The following is a 9,458-nucleotide window of genomic DNA, read 5'->3' as shown; positions in this document are numbered from 1 at the left end:
CATGTAACAACACATCTTAGGCACGTTTTTCCTGCGCACAGTGAGAAATTGCACAGGGACTCGACGATCATCCAGACGATACGTTGGGAATAACTTTGTAAACTTTTTCCGGTCCAGTTAATTTTAATTGGTTATATTCAATGATATAAAATAATAAAGCATGGGTTATCGAATATATATATGTATATATATATATATATATATTCGATATCTTTGATATAACTTGTATACTTTTATACGCCAATATATGCCGTAATCTTGATTATTGCCAACTGTATTTTGCGATCGTAATATTGATTAAAGAAAGAGGTGTATTTATATGAATATTTTTTTTTTATATTTACCACATCGCAGTAATAATATCAAAAAGAAGCAACGTCAGTAGAATTGATTGAAATTGGATTTTAATAGACGATGATTGGATTTTAATGGACAATTTTAATAAGAGGTTAAAAATAAAAATGTTTTAACAAAATTTTCTACTGTATCGTAACATAGTCTTCTAAGAGGAGACATCGAAGGTTTTCTTTGTTCTTAAGCACAGTGGGCGATATTAAAGGAAGAAGCACCTGACGAAACCAGCCGGGTTGTCGAGCAGACGGCCAGGCATAGGTAGGCTAGCTGGCAGGCAGGCAGCTCGTGTACGTAACGACGTACCTGCGGCAGGTGAATCGAGTCAGGTGCCTCAACAGATGGGTGCCTTTACTCAAGGAAGCGTTATAAAAGCGGTCTATATCATAAATGTGGGTTAGTAGCGATGACTAATCCTCTCAATGATAGTGAAATATTTTATCGTTTTTCTTTTCCTTGTGTGCGCTCGTGCGCGCGCGTGTATGGGTATTTTTGTGCGTAATACGCGCGTTTTATATAAAAAAAACTTAAGTCATGTATAAATATAACGCAATAAATATAGTACATACAGTAAAAATACAATATATATAAAGTACATATGTATATGTATACACATTGTACTTTGTACGTATATGTATATGTATAAATAAATAAATAAATAAATAAATAAATAAATAAATAAATATATATATCCTTTGAATTACGCCCACTTTTTCGACAAATCAATTTTATAAGAATTCATTGAATATTCACATATTCGAATATCGGAGCATATTCGATTTTAATAATAAATGAAGTTCGAGGAATGATGAAAGAATCATGAGTCTAAAGCATGAACGACCGATAATAAAATCGTATATTTGAAATTATTCCGTTGTCTTTAAAGGTGTTTACCAAACGCGAATAATATATATTCATTCTTCTAATTCTTTTATTTCTTAAGTCTGTTTTCCTTTCCTTTTCTGTTTTGTTATTGTTTTTCTTTTTTCCTTTTCACAAAGAGAAAGAGAGAAAGAGAGAGAGAGAGAGAGAGAGAGAGAGAGAGAGAGAGAGAAAGAGAGAGAGAAAGAGAGAGATAGAGAGAGAGAGACACGTGGTACTAGAACACATGTATGCACTAGACTGAATGCATCATGAGTTATGAGTACAAACAAGTATTTGCAGTCACGTGTTAGGAATGGGATAATGAAAACGTGACGCGATTATGCATTCTTCCTGTGCTGTCATTTCTCACTTGCTGGATGAGTGGCTCTCTCTTACTCCCCCCTTCTCTCACATATAGCGAAACAAAGGTACCGGTCTTTGGGTCCGTCCGTTCGTCTGTCCGTCCATCCGTCTGCCCGTCCGTCTGCCGTTAATCGCGCGTTTATTTGCGACGTTATACAACTTCTTTTGTTTTTGTTTTTTTCCTTTTACGAAATATATAATAACAGTTACAGATGGACAGAAATAAATAAATAGATAGATAGATAGATAGATAGATAGATAGATAGATAGATAGATAGATAGATAGATAGATAGATAGATAGATAGATAGATAGATAGATAGATAGATAGATAGAGAGAGAGAGAGAGATGACCAATCATTTGCAAAAGGTTTCTATTTTTAACCTGACTTTTTTCATGTTTTGCTGACACCTTTTCATGTATCAGAAAAAGTTAACGGTAAGAAGAAACGTCACCCAGGAATTAGAATCTCTAAAGTACTGTACTCTCTCTTTCTCTCTGCCCGTCTGTCTCCCTACCTTTTTTCTTTTTGTACACATTAAAGAAGAGTACATTTCTCGTAGTACTCTTCGCAACGATGCTATTTGCGAAATCATTTCGTTCGTACTCTTTCTTTCTTCCCACATCGAGCGAAGCAAGGCTGCGGATTCAAGGTCAACTTCTTCTTCTTTCTTTTCTTTTGCATCTTTTGTAAAAGGTGAATCGTCATCGTCATCGTCATCGTCATCGTCATCGTCATCGTCGTTGTAGTTGTTGTCGTTGTCGTTGTCGTTGTCGTTGTCGTTGTCGTTGTCGTTGTCGTTGTCGTTGTCGTTGTTGTCGTTGTCGTTGTCGTTGTCGTTGTCGTTGTCGTTGTCGTTGTCGTGTCGTTGTCGTTGTTGTCGTTGTTGTCATTGTTGTTGTCGTCGTTGTTGTCTTTGTTGTCGTTGTTGTCGTCGTTGTCATCGTCATCTTTTGTACGTTTTTAAATGCGTATATTTTTTTATGCGCGCCATATTGTTTTTTACGTTACCTTTTAAAAATGAAGTACCATGAAACGTATTTATTTAGTAATTGCGTTTCGATTCTTTATAATTCGTTCGCGAAAATAAAGGCAACAATTATAAAAATCCGAATCCATTACAGTAAAAATGGAAGTAAGGGGAGATGAGATTAAGATGGAATTGGAGTTGGGGGTGATGATAGATGGGAGTTACGATAAAGAGGTAAGAGAACTTGGAAACGCACGGTTATACGTATTATCATCGACAGATGCGGCCATAAGCTGAAATGTTATTTACCAATGCAGCTGATAGAATATCGCACGTATATTACGTCGATATGGTTTATATACACCATTCCTCCTTCCAGTATGTGTCCATCCATATATTTTATCGGCTTTGACGGGGTGACAGAGGCCAATGTGAATATTTTGTGAGTGAAATCGTAACTTTTGCTCTCCGTCCTATAAATATTTATGTCATCTCGTAAAAGATCACACGACATTTCTCCATCGTATCGGACCAAAAACATTTTCTTTCTGTTTCTTTTTTGTGTTCTTCTCTTTATTTTTTTTTCTATTCTTTATACTTTTATCTTCGAAAATTTTTCCATTATTATTTATTACATATTATTATTATTATTATTCATTAATTCAATTAATTCGTCTATTATTATTCGTTATACATTATTATAATTATTATTATTATTATTATTATTCATTAATTCAATTAATTCGTCTATTATTATTCGTTATATATTATTATTATTCATTAATTTGATTAATTCGTCCATTATTATTCGATACACACACACACACACACATATTCCAAGATGGATTTTTTAATAACAAAGAAAGAAAAAAACAAATAAACAACAAACATGTTGATTTTTTGCAAGACATTTTTACAAATATAACAAAATTTACATATATATAAATATAACGTTACATATAATATATATATATATATATATATATATATATATACACATAGATAACGTTATCAATAATATGATAATCGCAAAGGCGAAGCACATTTCGTTGCTTCTTATCTTATTGTGTCAGTTGCAAAGAATTCTTTCGTAAAGTGATTAAAAAAGATAGAAAAAAAACAGATACTTAGCAAACGAATTCATAATTTATACTCTTACATATTAAAATATTACGTAATATTTTAATATAAATAATTTTCCAAGTAAATATACATTAGAAATAAATATAAAAAATAAGTACTTATTTTTGACTTTTACGTTGACTATACATACATATATGTAGATATATCCATACATAGAGATATCTCTTTTCTAACCTATAAGACGAAGATATAAATATTAATCTTTCGATGTCCCTTCTCCCGATCCCGAATCTTCCCCCGTTAAATACATATAATGAAGAAAACATGAAAAGTACATATATATATATATATATATATATATATATATATATATATGTACACATATGTAAATAAGTAAATACTTCTTGTTCATTCGATACATAACGTTTAAATACATATATATATATATATGGGAAAAAAAGAAGAACGTTTGTATTGATCGAGTTTGCTTCCTTAGGAGTGAGAAAAGGAGCAAGAAAGAAAGAAAGAAAGAGAAAGAGAGAGAAATACAACGAAAGATAGTGAGAGTGAGTGAGCGAACGAGCAAACGAACGAGTGATAGAGAGCGAAAAAGAGTCACGTTGTCTTTGCGTGTCGATAGCGATAATTTTCCCCTCAATCATCGTCGGGAATGAAGACTCAGGAGAGTAAGACCGGGAATGAAGCGACGTCGAGAACGTAACGCGGTGTGGAAAGTGGTCGAGAGGGCGGGTGTGGGGGTAGGGGTCGGAGGCAAGAAGATGGGCAAAGGATACGGTAGAAGGGGAAAGACACTGACGTACCGTTCTACTCTTTCAGATAAGACTCTTTTATCGCGTATCTTGTGATACGAACAAGTATACAACTTGTCTTCTACAAAGATTAAAAATACTGAAAATTTTCTATGGTCTCTCTCGCTCTCTCTCTCTCTCTCTCTCTCTCTCTCTCTCTTTCTCTCTTTCTCTCTTTAAACGATTTTTATTTTTTTCCGAAGTTAATGTTTGATTAATATACGTTATACATATATATATACTTGTTATACTATATTTTTAATAATATATATATTATAATATAATTATATTAATAGATAGTTATAATAAGTATTAGTATTAATAAATAGTTTTAATATACTTATGCTATAGTATAATATTATATTATAGATATACATATATAAAGAGTAGGCCAATATTTCATAGGTTTCTAATAAATAAAGGTTTGTAAATTAAATAAAGAATTAGCCTAAAAAGTCTAGTAATATCGAGTAATTGATTTTGAAAAACCACTCAAGAAAATTTGATATTTGTACTATATATATATAGTATATATATAGTACCATTTTGTACTATATATATAGTATATTCGACCCATTTTATACTACATATATATATGCATACACACAGACTCTATACTATAACGTAGTATAAGGATATAGCATAAATCTCATATTATATCATTTGCAATGTATGCGCTTATATAGATAACAAAAATCAAGAAAGAAAAAAGAAAAAAAGAAAGATCGAGATTGTAGAAATTTTAGTTGAAAAAAAAAAAATAAATAAAAATTAAAATAAAAAATAAAAAGAAAGAAAAAAGTATATCTTTTGTTTTTGAATTGGCAAAATCAGAGATAGAAAGTCTCTGTGTTATCGTAGAAAATTTAACAGTCGGTGGAGTGGAGTGGAGTGGAGTACAGTGGAATGAAGTGGAGTGGAAGGAAGGCAAGGCGCCTTTCTCAAAAGACCCATCGATGGCGATGCACGTCACGTAAGCCCCGTAGTTCCGAGGGCGCCCGAGCACGCCGTGGAATACTGGAATACTAGCGGTGAGAGAATGTGCAGCGAATGCTTCGACGTGAATGAGAACGACGGTATACATCTCACGTTTCTACTACGCGCTACCGTAATGCGTCTTTATCGCTACGTGTACACATATATGTTGCACGTTATCTCTGTGTGTGTGTATGTACGTGTCCGTGTATGCTCTGCAGAAGCGCGAGCTTGGGCTGCGACGTAAGCTTTTCATGGAAAGCGCAAACAAATGAGAAATTACGTGGATATCTTTTTTTTCTTGTACTTATTATTGTTATTATTATTAATTTTTTTTTATTTTTTTATTACTTTTCCTTTTTTCTTTTTTCTTTTTTCTTTTCCTTTTCGATTTTCAAACGTTAATTTTTCTTCAGGCGCGCGCGCGCACGCGTATGTATGATGTATGTACATTAGAGGTTATGTTAAATATCATCGATCATTCGTCATCTTTCAAAATAAAAATGCATAGTGCATATGTACATACGTATATGAATAGATATAAATGTGAATTATTTTTACTTTGACGCTGATGTCACATAATTTTTTGTAATTTCTAATCGCAACTTACGTTTAGCTTAAAGAAGAATATGTATTTGAAAATTCAGAGCTATTACTTTCTCGAGCCTTTTCACTTTGCAGACACATTTTACGGAAACAGAATTGCTCGTCGGCGCTGCCGCCACCGCCACCACCGCCACCGCCGCCTCCGCCTCCGCCGCTGAGTGTAACTCTTGAATATCGAGAACGCACGGGTTCGCGTTACGTGGCTCGCATTTGTAGACTCCAGTGCGCAGACAGAATTCGAGATTGCCATGTATCCAAGAGGCACCTTTTAATTATTCCTATATTTCTATCTATTCAATTTCCTCTTATTGACTTAATACTCCCAGAAATATTTATTTATTTATTTAATTAAAAATTAGACACATTATATATATTTATATAATTTCTTTGAAATTATTTATCATACTCGGAATTTATTTTTTCGAATAACAAAACGAAGAAAAGGTTTTCGAAAATTCGGTAGATAAAAATTGGAAAAAATATCGCGATAAACTTACTTATCGTAATTTCACTTATAGTAATTTATCCAACAAATGAAGTAAAATGAGAAGAAATAATGAAGAGAAAAAAAAGATTGCCTCCTGTGAGGTTTGAACTCACGACCCCTGGTTTACGAGACCAGTGCTCTGCCACTGAGCTAAAGAGGCTGACGATTTCCTTTGTTAATTCAAAATTGATCAGGGTTGCGTCGAATATTTCCATTATTATATAGAATATATTATTTTTACTAATACATAACGCCTATATTTGTCATCATAGTATTATAAAATAATGATATTTTATTTTTATCAGACGATTGAAATACAATTTTTACGACGATGCCATTAAACATGTTTATTTCTTAGACATGTATATTAGTTAATAATTAATTCGATCAATCACCCGATTCGAATGATATAATAAGTATAATGATAGAATAGTATAATTAGTTCGATTGGACTGAAAAAAAAGAACGAATGGTTTTTCAATTTTTTCCCCTTTTTTCCTTTCAATTTTGTTTCGTTCTTTAGAACTCATTCGAACTTATGTTCTTAAAAATAATTCTGTCATGGCAATTTTAGATTTCTTAAGAAATAGTACGTGACGTAAAGCAGATGTCAGTCATCGTGCTTCCTGTTTTACTTGACGATCACAATAAAACCCTACTTTTGAGTTCTCTTTACGATAAAAAAAGGGGCAAGGGGTCACACGCAAATCTCTTCTCTTTCTCTGTGACTACGAAAAAGGGAAAGGGACAGATGTTTTGTACCGTCTTAAAGATTTTGGAGGGATCCCTTTTCAGTTCTGAGCTCCGTGCTCTTTGAGACGCAATAAAGGATCCAACGGAACGTATTCTCTCTTTCTCTTCCTCTCTCTCTCTCTCTTTTTCTACTGGGACTATTGTACGATTAAGCAGATGTTATACTATGAATGCGCAATGTATAACGTGCAACTCGAACAAAGGAATCGATTTACCTAGGGTTTCACATAGATTTTTGCATTTTCCTCTACTTTGCCTTTCTTGCTATAGATATATATATGTATGTGTATGTATATATATATATGCACGTAATATTAAGAAAACTACTATAATCTCTCACATTCCTAAATTTGAAATGTATATAATCTTATGTCATATTTCATTTGATAGACCTCATTATTTTGCCAAGCCAAATTAGATAAAATATATACGTATTAAGTAGACATGTATATATGTATATATGTATATACACCATATCATTCGGATCATCAAATATCATGTTATTTAATTCTGCTCCTCTTACTTTTCACCAAACCTAACAATCTATTGCCTTTTTAAAAATCTCGTCTACGTAATATTACATGTATAAACAACGATGTAGTAAGTGCTAAAAAATATCAAGAAATTATAACGAAAGAAGAAAACATTGACAATATATTTGAACGTAATTAAAATTTCGCGCTTCGTCATTTCTTATATCTACTTTATCGACAGTATTCAACCAATTCAAAAGCTTCGGTTTCGTGACGTGATATGATAATAGAAAAAGAAACGAAAGAAAAATAAAGTCAAACAAAAACAACAAAAACAACAAAAATAACAACATAACAAAAGGAATGGAAGAATGCACGTAAGCGCAAGCACGTTCGAGAAGTTTCCCGTTGGATAAAAGCGGACTGACTCGGCACCCCAATGTTCCTCGGGCTCTCCCCGATTGTTTTCCGTCTATCATACATACATACATGGATATATATACATACATACATACATATACATCCGTACAAGCATACATGCATATATCTAACACATACAATATCCATACATCATCCATGCATACACCGCATACACACCATACATGCATACACATACCACACATATATATACATACGTACATATATGTACATGTACACATATACGTAGATAGATCGTAGGAAGACAAAAAGAATAAGGAGAAGAAGAAAAAGAAGACAAACGATCTCCGTTCCGTACCCTTGAACCTAGAAAAGAGAGGAACGTTGTACAGCGTTGCCGTCTCGCAATAAGACGGCATCGCGTCGCATCGTGTCGCATGTCTCTACACCCTTTCGCGTCCCGTCGTGTCGCGTCGCGTTATGTCGCGTCGTGTCGTATCTCCTCGTATCGCGCGACTGTCTTTCGATCGGGCGTAGCCGGTTACTCTCGGCGCTTCACGCTTTCTTCGCAAAGAGAAGGAATTCCTTCGTCGTCGACGGTTGACTGGCGCGACGTCTGAGTCCACTGACGTCAGCGTTACGCGACAGGGACGACGGGGAACGGGATGATTATTATGTAAAAAAAATCAAACAGAAGAAACAATCGTTTACTCTTTTCGAATGAGCACGTTCTTTCTCGTTCTTCCCTCTTTATTTTGCTTTAATTTCTTTCGCCATTTCTTTCGCAAACGTTCAATTTTTTTGACGGGACGATCGATCGACATAACTTTTATATCATTGTTATAAAATATTTCTAAAGGTATAATTAAAAAAAAAAAGAGAAGAAAAATTAAAAAAAAAATATGAATAAAATGCATTCGTTATTATTCGATGTAAATCTATCTATATAAGAAGAAAAACAAATGTTACAAGCTCTCTTTGATGCACGTGACAAATTTTCGTCTGATTGACGAAGAGAACGTTGACCTTGGTCAAGCAGCCATTACGCGAGCAGCCGTCGGTACTGCGTGTTTCTTCGCAAAACTTACGTTTCCGCCGACGTTGCCGACGCAGAAAGTGACGTCACGTGCGCGCACGGCAGTTGCGTTTACTTGCCGTGTAATATTATGCGAAAACATGGACAACGCGAGACGACGAGGACGATGAAACGTGCACGGTTATGCGATTATTATATCGGTGAACGTGATGACGATGCTTATGGTATCATTTTCAGCGTTGTCGGGAATTTTTTTTTCTTTCCTTTTATTTTTATTCGTTCCCTCTCTCTTTTTCTCTCTCTCTCTTT

General features: G+C 34.0%; 1 protein-coding gene, 1 long non-coding RNA gene and 1 other non-coding gene across 4 annotated transcripts in view; 1 reads left to right on the top strand and 2 right to left on the bottom strand.

Annotated features, from left to right (window-relative positions):
- LOC118440150 (uncharacterized) overlaps positions 1-6,866 on the top strand; it is a 15,436-nt gene extending 8,570 nt beyond the window's left edge. Inside the window, exons 2-3 of the long non-coding RNA XR_004837762.2 lie at positions 5,303-5,517; positions 6,098-6,866. This is a non-coding gene — a long non-coding RNA (uncharacterized LOC118440150). The remainder of the gene's footprint in view (positions 1-5,302; positions 5,518-6,097) is intronic.
- Positions 1-9,458, bottom strand: part of LOC118439965 (interferon regulatory factor 2-binding protein 2-A-like) — a 43,123-nt gene that overhangs the window by 29,297 nt on the left and 4,368 nt on the right. The window lies entirely within an intron of this gene.
- Positions 6,598-6,669, bottom strand: TRNAT-CGU (transfer RNA threonine (anticodon CGU)). Its single transcript has one exon. It is a non-coding gene; the product is annotated as a tRNA-Thr (tRNA).

This window comes from Vespa mandarinia, chromosome 2, assembly GCF_050613455.1.
Source record: "Vespa mandarinia isolate Hongniang chromosome 2, ASM5061345v1, whole genome shotgun sequence".
NCBI lineage: Eukaryota > Metazoa > Arthropoda > Insecta > Hymenoptera > Vespidae > Vespa > Vespa mandarinia.
This window is presented reverse-complemented; position numbering and strand designations above follow the sequence as displayed.